A 17,474-nucleotide genomic window follows, 5' to 3' on the forward strand; every position below is an offset into this window, starting at 1 on the left:
TAGTTGGAGGCTTAACTGACAGCCCTAGTATTATTATTATTATTTATTTCTTAGCAGACGCCCTTATCCAGGGCGACTTACAATTGTTACAAGATATCACATTATTTTTACATACAATTACCCATTTATACAGTTGGGTTTTTACTGGAGCAATCTAGGTAAAGTACCTTGCTCAAGGGTACAGCAGCAGTGTCCCCTACCAGGGATTGAACCCACGACCCTCCGGTCAAGAGTCCAGAGCCCTAACCACTACTCCACACTGCTGCCCAGAGACTGAGGATCGAACCCTGTTCTTTGGGTCCAGGATAACAGAACAATGTGTTGTCTGCTGATCTGAAAGAGCCAGGCTGCATTAGCAGAGCTGACAGACACGTCTTGAGATTACTCAGACACTTCCACTGGTTTCAAGCATATAGCTTTGGAACTCAGTTTCTGGGTTCAGATCCATTTGATACTTTAAAAGCGTCTAAAATATAGAATCCACAGCACATAGAAGAGACCCCATTGAGGATCAGGTTGCTGTTAAATCGGGTCATATCTTCATATCGGTAATCGTATGTCTTCAATACCAAGGAAAAAAAAAAAGGTTCTTCACGTCAAATATTTCGCGGTATTGTAATGATTTGAGTTCCTCTTCCTGTTGCAACATTTTGCAAACTGCCAAGCTTTCTACAACAGCTAATTATTTTTTCAAAATGTTTTAATTAGAAATCTGACACAGCTTGCAGGTTTGTATTATTAGCATGCACCCTGGCAAGTTAGTCAAGAACAAATAAGGTTGTGCAAACATTTCCTACAATGGTGCTGCTTACACATCTCCCGAGAGCCTTCCTACTTTACCCGAAGACTGACAGAAATAGGCTGCCTCACATATCACTTCATTAACGGAGTATAAAAACAACTTGTCACATCCCAGTGATTGCTAAGCTCAGACTCGAGGAGTTCATTGTCTCCCACTGCCTCGAAGTCCTGTTTTGCTCCGCATTTTGAGTGCTGTCTTTAGCCAAGCTGTAGTGGTCACTTGAGATTCCTCTCTGTCTACAGCAGACTCTGGACTCTGTAACCCCTCTTCAGGTAATCCCCACTCTCAAAGGCACTATTGCATTTTTTTTTCCAGAGAAAAGGAGTCGAACTTCTTTAGTGTCTGCTGCGGGTGCTTGATTCTCATTCACCTCTGCAAATCCATGTCAAAATAAACCCAGACCTTTTAAGGCTCCACTCTTTGAAGTGCAGGAACGCAAATCCAAGCACTCCACCACATTTGCAGGCCTGAGAATTAGCAGCGTCCCAGCATTCCCTTTGATGTGTCCCACTGCGCTCCTGTGATAGCAGATAAATCAGATGGAACGCATTCGGGCCCTAGATTAAGATAACGATTTGCTTAATGTGAGGATCGCTGTTTTGAGATGCCTTTACTACAAACGACATTACCGAGCATGAAAGGGATACGAAAGCTTGGACACCTTTTGTGGCATAGCTTGAGTATACAGTATATAATTTTGAACAAATAGAGTTAACGTGAGAAAAAGCAGTAGCTATAGAATTACAAATATCAGCATCAAAAGAGCCAATCAAATCACGTGAAAGTCGCCAAAAGGCATCAACATTTACAGAATTTTAAAAGTAACAGTAACTGCAGACATGTTTTGCCCTGTTTGGGGCTCATCAGTGCAACGTAACTGTGCTCCGACCATTGAAAAGCTCAGGAGAGGAAGTAAATAAATATATAAATCAAAAGGTTTTTTTTTGGATGCACACAAAAGGTTGAAATTATAAAACAGTAACTACCTTTGTTACTGTTTTATAATTTCCTTTTAGAAAAAAAAAGTGTATTCAGAGTCTTTAAATATCACAGTGATGGATCTGGATCTCATGTCAATAGGGGTACCTGAGAAATTGGTCGTGATCTCACTTTGACAGCTTATAATGTGAGTGTGTGTGCATGAGTGAGTGTAAGTGTGTGCGTGCGTGCGTGCCTGTGTGTGGGTGAGTGTGTGTGCATGTGTGAGTGTGAGCGTGTATGAGTGAGTGCGTGTGCATGTATGAGTGCGTGCATATGAGTGTGAGTGCGTGCATTGCGTGTGCATGTGTAAAAATATGACACACCATACAAATAGGAAACAACTTACAAGACTACACTTACAAGGCCCTGTGAAATGTGTTAGTTGATTATTTCTGATTTGGTAATATTATTGGGTGCGTTTTTCTTTTCTGGAAAAAAAACTGATCCAAGAACAGTTTGCAGTGAAGATGTTGGATAATCTGGCCCTTGGTTCTGTTTTGTTTTTGAGGGTATCCTTTGCTCTGCACCAGCAGCCACACTGAGCCTCCTCACACAGCCTCACCAGCTCTCCTCTAGGGGGTGCTAAAGTCATCCAGCACTCTGGTCCTTTCTTTGAGGCTGAACTCTGTTTCCCTGCTGGAGTCAGGCTGAGACACCTGCCACTCAAAGGTCCCTTGATGCAATGATTGTATTCTAGAGGTTCTCAGACCTGTGGGTCCGTTCCAGTGCAGTACATTATTCCAGTCAAGTCCTAAATTAGTTCATTAACCCAGTAACGCTTTACATTAAGTATTTCTAATTACTATGTATTTGCATAGTAGTTATTTAGTAAATGCATCTGTACTTGCACATAATTACAATGTTATTATGCATAGTTACAATGCACTTAATGTGTAAATATTTTTTGTATAAAATATGTAAGTACACAATTGTATCAGAAAAGGGTTAGGGTTAGGTTAGGAGCTTTAAAAAAGGCATGGATGGATTGAATTAATAATAAACAGTTCACCTGCAGTCTGATTTGCTAATAGGGACTGCCAGGACTGGTACCACCATTAAGAAAAATATCTCCAAATGCTTTTGCATACATTTTATATGCATACTTATGAAGACAATGATCTGTTTAGAGATATAAAGATATTTATTATGCAAAATATCGATGGAGTAACAAGCAACAAAGATACTGTGCAAAGTAGTAATTCCCTTCCTTGTTATGTGAGTTAACATATATTGCATGTATATGAGTTCATGTTTGACAGCTAACATACCATCTGTAAAATATAGTATATTGTGGAAGTCCTTTACTTTTTAAAAGCATTTCATTACTAATAGCTTTAACAATGAGAAGAAAAAAGTGGTATATTGAAACATACCAGAAACCCAATTTTTGAGCATAAAGGTTAAAGTAACAGAGTTAATTGTGGCGAGCGCAGTGACACATGTTTTACTAAACTCCCTGTGAACCTCTCCGGTTCAGATTGCTGTGTTTTCATGCTGCCTCGGGGCTGCTGTCGTTTGTGTGAGATTGCTTCGCTGTTTTCTCTTTTATTTTTGGCATTTGACGACAATCAGTAAAATTGTTGGTGTGAGGTAGGGTTTCAGTTCACAGTTGATCTAAATTGCTGCCTCTTAGCGATCAATCTCTAATAACCTGCTTGGTAAGCAGTGAACTATGCAAGGCTCATTCAGGGGAGATGCTATCAGGGGCAGGGAGAGCAGGGTTCAAGGCTCTTAGCGATCAGTCTCTAATAACCTGCCTGGTTAGCAGTGAACTATGCAAGGCTCATTCAGGGGAGATGCTATCAGGAGCAGGGAGAGCAGGGCTCAAGGTCTGGGTTACAACAGTTCAGGTGTCATGAGATAAAGAAGCAAGATTAATGTCCTCTTTGAAAGGCGTATTCTATAGGATTTACTTGCCTTTTGGGGAAATATGTATAAACTTGCTAAGTATCGGGTTAGATGAAGCAAGGTCATTTATTTTTTAAAAACCCAACTCTGAAATGATCTGTGTAATACAATGATGACATATGACTTCCAATTCAGAGCACAATGAATGATGCAATTAAGCAAGCATGGAAAAAAAAAAAATGATCTCAACATCTTGTCTGTTGTTACTGATTTTTAAATGGTTTAGTGTTTTTTTTAATCATTTTTTAATTAATTGCTTCTTTCTTAAGTTACAAAATAAATAATTTAAAAAATGCAGATAAACTTGAAGCCCGAACCAATCAGAAGAATTTATAAAATCTCAAAGTATTTTTAATAATCAAAATGACGACAAAAAAATTACTTAAAACAATACTAATTTTGTTTACCATTACACTGTTCTTAACATGCTATCTTAACAGCAATTGTAAATTAAAATAAACTACTACTCTAAGTGTATTCTACAAATAGAGAGTAAATAAACAATACCGGATGATTATTTGGATAAATGTGTTAACATTTCAATGAACTAGCCTTAGACACAGTGCATGCATACAGTATGCTCACATTTGCAGAATGATCCCAATGCACTAGTACATGATTTTACTGTATCTAAAACATAAGAGCAGACATCGTTAAATGCCGCTTTTCTGCGAAAGCTCAGTCTGTACAGATCCTGTCTACGTTTTCTAAGACAGCTTTGTTTGAGTGGAGACAAAGTCAGAAAAAAAATCAAGAAGTAATCCTTTGTTATTATTGTTTTGCCTTGTGTGTTCTCTAGTTCAGTCTTTGTTTTGTCAGTATCATAGACCGACAGTTTTAACCCGTGGCATGATAGCATAAACATGTTGACAGTAACTCCTTTGTAAACTTTGTTGCCAGTGACATTGATTCAGTAACAAAGAAGTTATTTGAGATGCCTTCCTGGGCAGGTTTAACATTAAAACAGTAATCAGTTGTCAGAATGCCAGTAGATTTAAATGTGAAGGCCACCCATGCTGGGCCCTTACTTATAATCACGTTGGTGACAATGTTTCTGTTAGTGTTGCTTTTTTATCAAGCTTGCTTGGCATTACCAGCAACAAACATAGCCAAGTAGATCTACATTCTTCGGGTGTTAATATGATTAGTTTGGCTGCTATTACAAACTGAAACAGCAAACAAAAAACAACAACAACAAAAAAAAGAAAAATAACGTGAAATAACCTAGAGCGTGAAACATGACGCTTTTGTTCCGCGAGTGTAATTAATACCGTCTTGTTTTTGGAAGGGTTGGCTTTCAGTGCTGCATGTGAATAATTGTGTCTGTCTTTGTATAATTTACCAACAATTAAGTCTTCACAGAATGACAAACATATTGAGCACAGAGGTCGGACTTGATGTGTCAGTCCCTGTCTCGGACAAAACCGAAACCTGATTTGACCTCCGCAGTATTTATTCAGAGTCTACAGCCCTCCCCACTTACTGAAGAGTATCTGAATACATCATTAAATGAGAACCTTGGAGGACAAGGCTTTTGTGTAAGGCATTCTTAGGAATAAATAACAAAGGAACATGATAGAATTGCAATATGAAAACGTGACATTCAAAATACATACTAATTAATGATAATGCATCAAACGGGCTTAGGTTTCTGCACCTCAACACAAATAAACTCTTGCGTAACAAAAGCTGATTGTGGTATAGTGTGGTAAACACACACCGAAGTGTAATAAAGCACATGGTGAAGACTATGTTACAGGAGTAGTGGCAGTTGAATTATACATATTTAGCACAGCACATGTCTATTGAATGAGAGCTGGCTCTGTCTCCTTCTCTTCATTACAAACAGCCTGTTTCGAGGGGGCATCAAAACGCTCCTTATTAGGAGCCCCTTGGAGCTGAGAGGTGGGCTGCCTGTCTCTCAGCACAAGAGGTGAAACTTAAGTCTAGCACACCTGATCAAGGCTCCACTCTGCCTTGCAGGTATTTTCATACAAATGTGTCTTTCATGTGACTGATTGAAGGTCTCAAACCTGCAATAAATGAAACATTTGATCCCCTTGAATCCAAATCGCTTTCTCTTTGATTCCCTCTTAACTCTTTTCCCTTTTACTTTGTTTGAAGCACAGAGTCGGATTTCCTTTTATAAATTGAAAGAATGTGTGTGGGTTTCTTGTGAGAAGCAGTGGTTAGTTGACCAGCATGCTGAAATGGCACAAGGGGGGTGAAATGTTGGTGAGAATTGTCTTTGGGGGGAGCTTAGCACATGGGTCCTTCCTTTCTATGTGATATTTGTTGACTTGGTTAGTCCTGGTTTTCACTGCTTTGTTTTTTAACCTGGTCTACCACAAGGCTGTGTTATGTTTCATTGCTTTAAAGATAGTACGCCCCCAAGGCTGGGGAAATACCTCTTACCACTACTCCAAGTATATGAATAAGTAATAAGTTTCCTACTTTTTTCTATTGCGTTTCATCCCTATACTGTATATTGCATATACATTTATAAAATATTTATTTCGTAAATGCACTGAAGAGCCACGCTAGCACTCCACACACAGAGCCCTTTCACTGCTTGCAATTCACTCCTAATGAAAAGAAAATACAGACAATACAAAAAACATTGAGAATTAGTCCCATTGGACGTAGACTGTACATATAAATGTAGAACAGGTAACCAAAATCTATATTTTATAAAATATACATTTGAGGCATTGTATCTCGTACTGAAATAGCTGCTAAATGAACAGCATGCTACTGTTTGGAACACAATACAATGCTTTTACAGTTTGTGGTGTCTGGTTTTGAGTTTTATTTTAAATATATTAAGGCTTTACAGTATTTAAATCAGAGCGTCAAGAAAACAAAAAGAGCATGTTTTATGATCCCTGCTGCTGTTCTACCCCAGCTCATGGTTCAGTAAGAATAATTGCTATTCAGGGACAGTATCGTCTCCATGTGGGAAGTGCTCTGTATGTAAATATGTCATTGCTTTGTTACAGAGGACAGCAGTTAGGAAAATAAGGGCATTCAATTAACAGTGACATGTTTTAAAGCGGCTGGTATCTAGGGTATAATTTACTTAAATATCATCTCAAACAGTTAAAAAAGAAAAGAAAAAACAGTGTGTTTTTGACAGTCATCGTAGCCCCTGGGACATTTCAAATTTATGGCTGCACTCTGCTTATGACTTAGGGGAATAATCAGCATTTAACAAACCTATAATTCTGCAGCTTCGACTTGAAGACTATTCCTATAGTTTAGCTCCATCCTTTGACAGCCCAAGCCACCCACACATATTCCACTAGCTGCCCTCCCGGCGTAATAATCATGTTGTTATCTCATGGAAACAGATTTATAAAGACAAGACGCTTGCTAAGCAAGGCCGGCGAGGTGACAGAATAAACGGATCTCCTGCCTCCCTCGCCTGTCCTGTGCAGCTGTCATCCCTCGCTGACCCCCAAGAATGCCTCTGATCTCCAGGCTGACACCCTGGCAGGACCCACTGTCATCACCTCACAGATGCCCAGCCTCAGTGGTGGGAGCTGGCTCTGCCTCGCACCTGCCGGTATACAGGTGTCCACTGCTGTTCTCTTCCCCGATGTATTGAACGAGCTGATTTATTTCCAGTTTGCAAAGACGAAACATTCTGGAGGAACAGCTGCCGTTTCTCAGTTGAAAGTCTTAATGTTTTTGACGATACTTTCTAAGTGATTGTTCATCACATTCTCTGTTCGGTAGTGTCTTGCTGCTGTGCTGTACTCGTGAACATTAATGTTTCTGTTTCTTTAATTAATAATGGAGCTGCTGCCTTTGTGTTTATGCATACAGAAGGCCTTATGTGCAAGTCTGCTGTGTTCATTGCTATTTCTCTAATTGGCCTAGAATTGGTAGATTTGTCATACCCATTATCAAGGCCCAAAACCTGCACAGTACAATTTTGAATCCCACAGTAAATATGGTCAAAATATAATGACAAGTATTTATGAAGGATTTGTAAAGGTGGTTACTACTGTGCTCCTAATAACTTGCTCTAGACTTAAAATATACAACTTTGTTTTGCTTTCTGGTATTCCTGTCTACCGAATTTGATATGAGAGTATTTTACAAATCTCTATTTTACTAATCTGTTCAGAATGACACCAGGTTCAATTCTCAAACCAGAATATGTGCAACCGAAAACAAAAACAAGTGTGAAGTTTCAAACAGGCTGAGTCTGCAGTGACAGCTTCTTGCTCTTACTCTGAATGGTGCAGGTTGTACTGAATGGGAATTCTCTGCATGGATGTCCCTGGAGTATTTGCCTCTGGATGAAGCGTATCATACCGGGCATTGCCTGGCATAGGAGTGGAGCCATGGCACTCCAGAGTATCAGAACTGCACTGAAATAAAGAATAAGGTTCATGTGTGAAGTGGTGGTTGCGTTTGAGAAGAGAAGCTGGTGCTCTATCCTTACACAGCCTCACCTTGATAACATTGTGTTCTCACCTGTGGCTCCCTGTCATCCGGCATGCTAATTGAGTGCAAAAAAACAAACAAACAAATAAAAGAAATACCCCATGGCACACAAATGAAAACAGAAGGGGACACGTCAGACACCATTGTAATTCCAGCCAGTGGCACCTGTCTGTCGCTCACGGGATGAAACAAACTTGAAGGTGTCCTTATTAACAAGAAATGTGTTGTCATCAATGCCGCTTGAGCGAGATAAATATTTCAGGCTGTTCCTGTGGCACTGCTCGATCTGCCTCCTGTTTTTGTAAAGTCATTTGGAGCAGTTTGCAGCTCAGACCCAGGCCCTGAGCTATCTGTTACACAAGCAGAGATCAAAGCAGTGTTGGCAAGCATTCCAGGAACACAGAGCCATCCACATGGGCCCTTCGCAGTCCTATTTAACCAGCTGTAGGACAGGAACTGCCTCGCTCTCTATTGACCAGGCTTTGAAAGATTTATGGGCTGCATGTGTCATTAACTTGTGAATGATTGATGCCCCGGTTTGTATTTCAAGAAGTGAAAGGAAAAAGGAGTGCATGACTTTCAAAGATATCTATTCATCTATGCTTTCTTTCTTTCTTGCTTTCTTTCTATCTTTATTTCTTTCTCAATATAGAATATCTGTGTGGGTTAAAGTATGTTGCCTATTTTAATGTGTAAGAATATTTGTCATGCTGAATTTGGTGATTGTAAAAGGAGAGGGCTGTGCAGATTGAGGGGTATGGTGGGGGGGGGGGGGGGGGGGAGTGCTTTGTTCATTCACAAACCAGGTACAGCTGCATGGGTGGGCTTGCACGCTGGTCTGCTGTTACACCCTAACTTGCTGACAAAGAGACCAGCCTCTGTTAAGATAAGACGAGAATTCAGTCTTCCAGCCACATTCATTCTTGCTTCAAAGGCTTTGCCGTGAACAATTGTAGGGGTTTTGTAAATGTACACTTCAGGGCTACAGCGAGCAACTTGCTGGCTTGACTGTTGTGAAGAAGATTTGTATCTCTGCAGCACATGGGCAGTTTCCAAGCCACCTGGAAAATAGCACTGCCAGAATCTTCTATTGCAGAGACGCTTATTGCAACAGATCTAAATACAGCGGCGTGCTTTAACTGTAACTTGTAATACAGAGCGCTAGAGCTTGTTTAGGCGCTTTAAGGAACCGCCGTAGTTTAGACTGTTGAAATTGTCTTGCTGGAAACGGTGAGGATCAATATAGCTTGTCTTGCTGCGCTGCTGGTGGCGGATGTTGAGAGGAGTTCACTAACTCTGTGTAATACTGTACATTGTTCTATTGATTCTGCTTTACTGCTGATCTTTACAACAGCCTGCAGGATGTGGTCTTTAAAAATCTTGATTTCATATAAACCATTATAAACCACACATTGTTCAACAGTTCTACCACCCATTTGCCTGCTGCAAAATAAATTACTTTTCCAAGTCAAAAGCCCCTCATTGAATTGCAGTGTGTTCCTAACTTACAACTGAAACCAACGTTTTTTTTTCCATTGCTTTATATAGGGGGAAATGGCATCCTCATAAGAGGTTACCATGCATTTGCATCTTCCCTATGTCCCCATATAAAGACTAAAAGAGTTTTGTTTTTAATCTGTCCCCATACGAGGTTGCCATGCATGAAAGGGTTAAACTAAATCACAGGATTTGATATACAGTACTTACCGTATGTCCAGCAGATTTGAAGTTTTTTTTTTTCAATTCAGAATTCCCCAGTGGTCCTCCGGTACACAGATATATATTCAGACAGACATGCATGGTTTTGAACATTTCTGTGTGTCTACATAGTAATTAGTCTAGGGAATTTCAAGAGCACTTGTTTTGAAGAAGTGCAAAGTAACAGATGGACATTGAAAAAATACGGGACATTTAAATACACCGTAATCCTGTGTTAGTTTGGGAAATGTGATGAAACAGCTCCGACTACATGTTTTTCATGGAAACCCCCCCCCCCCCCCCCCCCCCTTAATCTGTGCCATGAAACCACTTTGACCTCTGATGAGTTTTTTCTTATTTGTATTTAATGATAATGCTGTAGATATTTAGGTGGTTCTTTATTCTTGTTTCATTATTGCTCTGAATCATATAAAACTTCTATGTACTCAAAGGTTATCTATTACAGGGTCTCTACATTGCCCTTACCTGCATGCCAACCTAAGACACCTATAAAGACCTCCAGAATATCCCAGACTGCAATGTCTCCACTTACGGCCTCTTTTGCAATTGGACTTTGCTAAGACTTTGTCAGTCAGACTTTTGCATTATAACTAAATCTTCCAATACCATAATATAAGACATACCAGCAGGTACTGTATTTTTCTCCTAGACCTGACAGACACGTGTAATGGAAATGGTCAGGAAATTGCTGTGCTAAGATTGTGGCGTTATGTATGAATGAGCAGCTGGGATTATGATCTAGTGCTAATGCAATTCAGGTATTGTTTTCTTGTGCAAAGGAGCCAGCTACAAACATGATTACATACTGTACGAGTTTGTGGCTAAAATATTCTATGAGGAAATGCTTGTTTTAATGGAATTGTCTACGACATGTTTCAAGTTTGGATGACAGCGCAGTGCATATCTAATCATTTTACGTGACGTCCAAACGCATGGCCGCTGCCGCTAGTTTATTTCTTGTCTGTTTCAATTTGAAAACATAACAGCCTCTTTAATTTTCCAATCTACAGCACCTGCATGAATACAGCCTGACTTCCAGTACACGATCAGCCGGTCAGGCTCTGAAACGTTTGATAAATAAGCAAAGACCACAAAGCTCCCTGGCTGATATTAAAACCTCCTATCAGAAAGCTTCGGAGTTTGGAAAGTTAGACATTCGAGGCACTTAACCGGCAGCTTGACTCGCCCCTGACAACATATTCCTGGTAAGAACATAAGACTTGTCTTCTGGCTAACACAGAAGTTCATCTCCAAGTGTCCCTGCTCTTGACATTTTGACACGGGCAGCACATTGACAAATAGCTGGAGTTTTCACCTCGTGTCATACAGCCTGCCTGTACAATGACTTCCCCATTAAATCAGTACAGTTACTATATCTCAGCAGTCACAGGTCTGCTGTCAGGCCAGGATGCTGATTGAGGTCTCTATGGGTGGTTTGTTTGAACAAAAAGGCCTGGAGAGTCCAGTTTTTAGTTTCTTTTAAGGATTTTTTTTCCCCCTCTCAGTTCAGTAACTTGTCAGTTTTATGCGGGCGTACTGTTCCTGAATTATACATTGTAGTGGATAGTATTGCAAGCGCATTACAGGAGGAGAAATGGAGAGAGATAGAGAGAGAACTGCTGAGATCTCAAATAGGTCAATAATATAAATAGGCAAACCTGCTCAAATCAAAGCAGGTCTATTTGAAAAAAGCGATTCATTTTCAATAGATATTTATTTTTATATGCAAGCCTGTGGTGTACATATGTAGGGCATACAGTTCAAATATATGGCTTCATTAAAATACACACACACACACACACACACACACACACAAAACATGAGTATTTAATTTGAAAGAATATTTTCATTTGGTTAGTATTTTCCTATTTGACCTAATGTACATATTAAGATAATAATAATAATAATAATAATAATAATAATAATAATAATAATAATAATAATAATAATAATAATAATGATAATGATAATAATAATAATAATAATAATAATAATAAGCAAAACTGTAAGACTAAATTCTTGTTTGCACTTTGCCTAATTTGCATAGACATGGAAAATAATAATAATAATAATAATAATAATAATAATAATAATAATAATAATAATAATAATAAAAATAATAATAATAATAATTGAAACGTCCTCAATGTACCACCACAGTGATTATGATGATTCCCAAGGTTCAAATCTAATTACAGCTATAGAATTATGAATGTGAAGTGCTCTTTTTTGTAAGTTGAATTTGTTGTAATTCATTTAGAGTTATGCTTTGCATTCGTAATGTCTCACAGTAATTACACACATGGCTGTGTGGTTACAGTGTAATAACACGCTTAATTACACACCACTGGCAGTTGTTGGTATATTTTGTAATTACAATGTTGTGCATTTACAATGTTATTACTATGCCATCACAATGTAATTAGTGCAGTGCATTTAGCATATTATTACTATGCAATGCAATTACTGTGTATTTAGACACAACTGATGTGAAATGTTACCAGGTTTTGCATTCGTCTACTGGGAGAAAGAAAAAATGTTTCTCATGCAATTGGACATCTACATTGCAAATGCAATCGAACATCACTGTATCTTACTACAGTTTACTGCAGATCTCTACAGGACATGTGTTATAATCTGTATCAGTAATATTGTAAATATCTGCAGGTTAACCAAACCTCAGGAGCTCCCTGCACTTTCCCTGCAGTTAAGAAGCGGGTGTTTTTCATTCAGCACGGGGGCAATATGATAGCTGTGTCCAATATCTAGGTTATATAACAGAGTCAACCAAATGTTGGATATTATATGGTACATTATTGATCAAACTCCTTGCCTGCATAACCCCCATCTCACTTTCAGCCTGGCCCAGATTCCCTTCATTTTGCTCCATGTAACGTATGATTAATGCTGATCCCGGGTCCCTGTGAGAGAGAGCTGGGTGTCAGGTAAGGTTTGTCAGCTCAGAAGTATAGATTATTTTATGTTCCCTGAACTTTGTGGCCACGAGAGCACAGTGCTTGATTGTTAAATCTCTCCGCTCATTCCCCGGGGCTATGAAATGCCAGATACATTAAATACCCCCCCCCCTCCCCCTCCAACTCCGTTCCATGCTGTTTGGAGGAAATGGGATCAAAGAAAAAAAAGATGATCCTCATTGGATTTTGTTAAAATATTTATAGGTTAGGGTTGACTGGCTAAATTGAATATCTATGCTGATCTCACTTGCATGTTTAACTTGTGCTTAGGAAAATATGTTTCCTAGGTGATAACCTTTTATGTAGCAGCCTGACTTCATTGAAATGCATAAAGATAAGAATATGTCACACTTCATGGCAATGCTATTCTTGCGTGGCAGCACGATTATTCAAATGATAATTGACCCCCACCTGTAGACGGCTCAAAGTCTGTAGTCAATCATTCCATTTGATGTTAAAATATGTAAAAATACAATTATGTCATTTACATTACAGATCATTTGTGAATGTCAAGTACCTCCGGCAAGCTGTTGGAACACACACAAAAATTCTGGCCTATTATTCTGTGAAAGCTATTTAATAATTTAAACTAGCCGTTAATGTGTAAAACTCTGTGTTTTGTTGGTGTCTTACGCAGTATGCAAGTTTTAAACAGACTATTTAAGATTCTTTTCAGAGACTCATTTTCGTTTAGAATTTCAGCTCCCAGATATTTGAGCAGATTCATGACACTGACTGATGAATCAACGGACCTGATAAAAATGAACAATGCAGACATTATAAAACTGGACAGATAGACGTTTCTCATTTCAATGGTGTGAATGTCTTATACCCTATAGACACAGTCTGCCATTTCTCAAATTTAATAAGAACCTGGATATAAGAATCTGTTATAAATAACCACAAACGCGTCTATAAAACGGTTGTAAATGGTGATGAAAACAACATTAGGCCATTGTTCTTAACAGTAACAGGCTCTACCAGGCACATGTACTATAACTAAGGCATTTATAACCTTGAGGTGAAGCTTTACAATAGTGATGTGTGATTAAAATGTTATTATAATAAACGGCTACTTCTTGTTAATGTTGATGATTTTTTTATAGGTATTTTATAATCAATTAGATCCTTCAACTAAAGTATGGCCTGGGCTCAGAGATTCTTTACTTGTGGTCAAGGTTTTATCTGCTGCAGAGACATGGGTGAGATTTGGGCTGTGCATGGTTAAAAAAATAAATAAAGTCAATCTGAGTAATTCATTTTGTCAATAGAGCTCTCAGTACCTCCTACTGAACTCATCACTCTGCAAGGTGCATTGGATTACAGGTATGGAAAATGGTAAGGTATGGAAAATCTACTGCAGTGAGGAATATCATTATAGAAGGGAAGTATGTGTTTTAATTCAAACTACTGCAATAATTCTCCTTGTCATTTAATAGGAATACATCTTAGATATATCTTGACTAGCCATATAGTATCAACACATATTTGTAGTGTTCTCTATGGAATGTCTGATAGTAATTGCAAGGTAGATCTAGTCAGGCTGCTAGTTTATGCCTGGACCCAAACAGGCTCATGGCACCCTGATTTATACAGTGATATTTGTCTCCCGGAGGCTCCTTGGTTTAAGCCATTATCCTGATTATTCACAATGCATGATGATATCTGCAAGTTCTAATCTGTAAAGCACACTGATGCTGAATTAAAAGAAATGACGAGCGTGACGGAACACATTTTACAGGAAGCATTCAGCTTTTATATGATTTAAAGTAAACAAGTACATTTAAAGAGATGCATACAGAATCCGTGCAGCTCAAGGTAATCACTTTAGAACCTTTTAATTGCAAGTCTGCGGAAAACACGGGTAACAAATTTTCCTCATAATGGAGCAGCAGTTTGTTCTTTTGTAAACAAGCATGTTGTGCTTATTACTGCCGTGCATTTCTTCATTAAGGGTTCATTGCAGAACTTGCTAAATGAAAAGCAGCAAAACCACACAGCCCCATTTCGGCGCTAGGCTGTTTCTAAACCACACAGCCCACTCCTCCACCAGGCTGTTTCTGAACCACACAGCCCCATTCCTCCACCAGGCTGTTTCTAAACCACACAGCCCCATTCCGGCGCTAGGCTGTTTATAAACCACACAGCCCACTCCTCCACCAGGCTGTTTCTGAACCACACAGCCCCATTCCTCCACCAGGCTGTTTCTAAACCACACAGCCCACTCCTCCACCAGGCTGTTTCTGAACCATACAGCCCCATTCCTCCACCAGGCTGTTTCTAAACCACACAGCCCCATTCCGGCACTAGGCTGTTTCTGAACCACACAGCCAACTCCTCCACCAGGCTGTTTCTAAACCACACATCCCACTCTGGCGCCAGGCTGTTTCTAAACCACACAGCCCACTCCGGTGCCAGGCTGTTTCTAAACCACACAGCCCACTCCGGTGCCAGGCTGTTTCTGAACCACACAGCCCCGCTCCAGCGCTAGGCTGTTTCAAGTCTGCAGGTCTCTATTGTTGTTATTATTATTATTATTAGCACTGTTTAATTATGAAATGGCAGCTGTGGAGAATTTGGAATACACTTCCCTTGATAATTAGTTACAGGGCAAAAAATGAAACCCTTTTAACAATGAAGGCTTCATATTTCAAGCTTATAGCTGCTAAAAGGCTGTACTCAGAAAATCAATTTTATTAAAGTCCTCGCTGCACTAAAGGGACTTCTATGCAACTAAGCAATTTTAGAAATACGTCCACAGGCCGCGGCAGTTTTGATTCATGTTAACGGCGTTGCATTCTGACTGTTATCAATATCATCCTCACAGCAGGGTCAGCTCTCATTTTCGACTACCTGGTTTAAATCAAACTCTGCTTAGCACAGTTAATTTCGATTGTTGGTTTATAACCTTTGCTGAATACATAAGGTTCATGAGGAGATTGTCATCCCATTAACTAAAACAGATTAAGGGCAGGAGCTTTCTCTTGTGAGGTATGCCCTCCCAATCACCGCTAATAAAATGAAGCTTTGGTGTCCTAGGGAAGCTTTAGCAATTTCACTTTTCCAGGATGTACCTTTGCCAAATCATAAACAACAGCATAAATGACTATTTACCATAATAACTAAAGAAAATGCATAAAGACTATCATCACTCGATCATTGCACTTGAGCAAAGTGTTCATATTGACTAAAGAAATGATTACGAATTTACAAAGTATTGCAACCACAGTTATCCACAACGGTGCTTTGCATTTGGTACTAGTTTCCTTTGTGAAGAACATGCTGTCTGAATTAGGGTTTGACTCGAGTTCTGGTGGTGAGAAGCAACATGTTGGATTATTCTGAGGAACAACTCAAAAAAAGTAAAAAAAAAAAAAAAAAAAAAAAAAAGGTAAAAAGAAATGCTCTATAGATCGGTCCTGTTTTTGGTCCCACATCAAGGAAAGCACTGTAAAAGATAAATATGGCCTGCAAATGTGAAGATCTAACCGTGCACGTTAAACAAAAACAATTTACACATACGTTTTCAAAACTTTGAGTTAAACCACGTCACTTTGACGTCTTTCACTCCCTCTCTAGCAGGAATGGCTACAGGGTAGATTTACAGTGTTGTGTGTCAGTTGTTGATCACCGCTTGCACCGCTAGGGAGCACGATTAATGCAAGCGACCCACAGCTCTGATATATCTGGATGTCAAGTACCCCAGAGGTTGTTAAGGAGCATGTATATTGGATTGCAAGCCTGCTGTTTAATGTGTTAGCTGCAAACGCACGGCACTATTGAGCTGCAAGACCTGGTTGTAGTTTACTGTTTTGTGAGGCTTTGTAATGTGCAATCTGGGTTAAACAGCTAAGCTATTGCATGGCCCATGGAAATACCGTTCCTTTATTTGTATCTGGCCCTGTGTTCCAGCTCAACTTGGATATACTCGCATGTTGTCATCCTTACTGTATAGAGCCAAAGCTGTCACTCTGCTCCCATATTGCATGTGGATAGAGTGGTCTCTAGAGGTCACTAAAGTTCCACAAGTGACAGATGCAATCACATCGAGGCTCACACAGTTAAATAGATGCAGTGAGACAATAGAAAACCCAGTGAGATAAAAAAAGGGGGGTGGTCAGGGAGGTCAAAAATAATAACAACAACAGAAAATATGACCTTGTCAACAGCCAACATAAAGGAATGATTTCCTAGGCAGGTAAAAAAACAAACAAACAAACAAAAAAAAAAAAAACAGGACGATAAACCCTACTGTCATTTTATGAAACTGTATTTCACTTGTATGTGAAAAAAATAATAAGTGTATCATATTATTATTATTATTTATTATGTATTATTATTATTTATTTCTTAGCAGATGCCCTTATCCAAGGCGACTTACAGTCGTAAACAAAAATACATTTCAAGAATCACAGTACAAGTAATAATACAATTGAGCAAGATAAGTCCTGTAAGTAATAGCCCAGTTAGACATACATACTTGTACCAGGTAGGGTTTTTTTTTTTTTTTTTAAATGTTATATGGCAATTTAAAAATAAGGATTGTAAGTTGTGGTTGTATTGGTTACTTTCAAATATGTATAACTATTTCAAATAAACATAGGATTGTTCAGGAACAACGAATGAGAAAGAGA

This window comes from Acipenser ruthenus, chromosome 19 (genome assembly GCF_902713425.1).
Source record: "Acipenser ruthenus chromosome 19, fAciRut3.2 maternal haplotype, whole genome shotgun sequence".
Classification (NCBI taxonomy): domain Eukaryota; kingdom Metazoa; phylum Chordata; class Actinopteri; order Acipenseriformes; family Acipenseridae; genus Acipenser; species Acipenser ruthenus.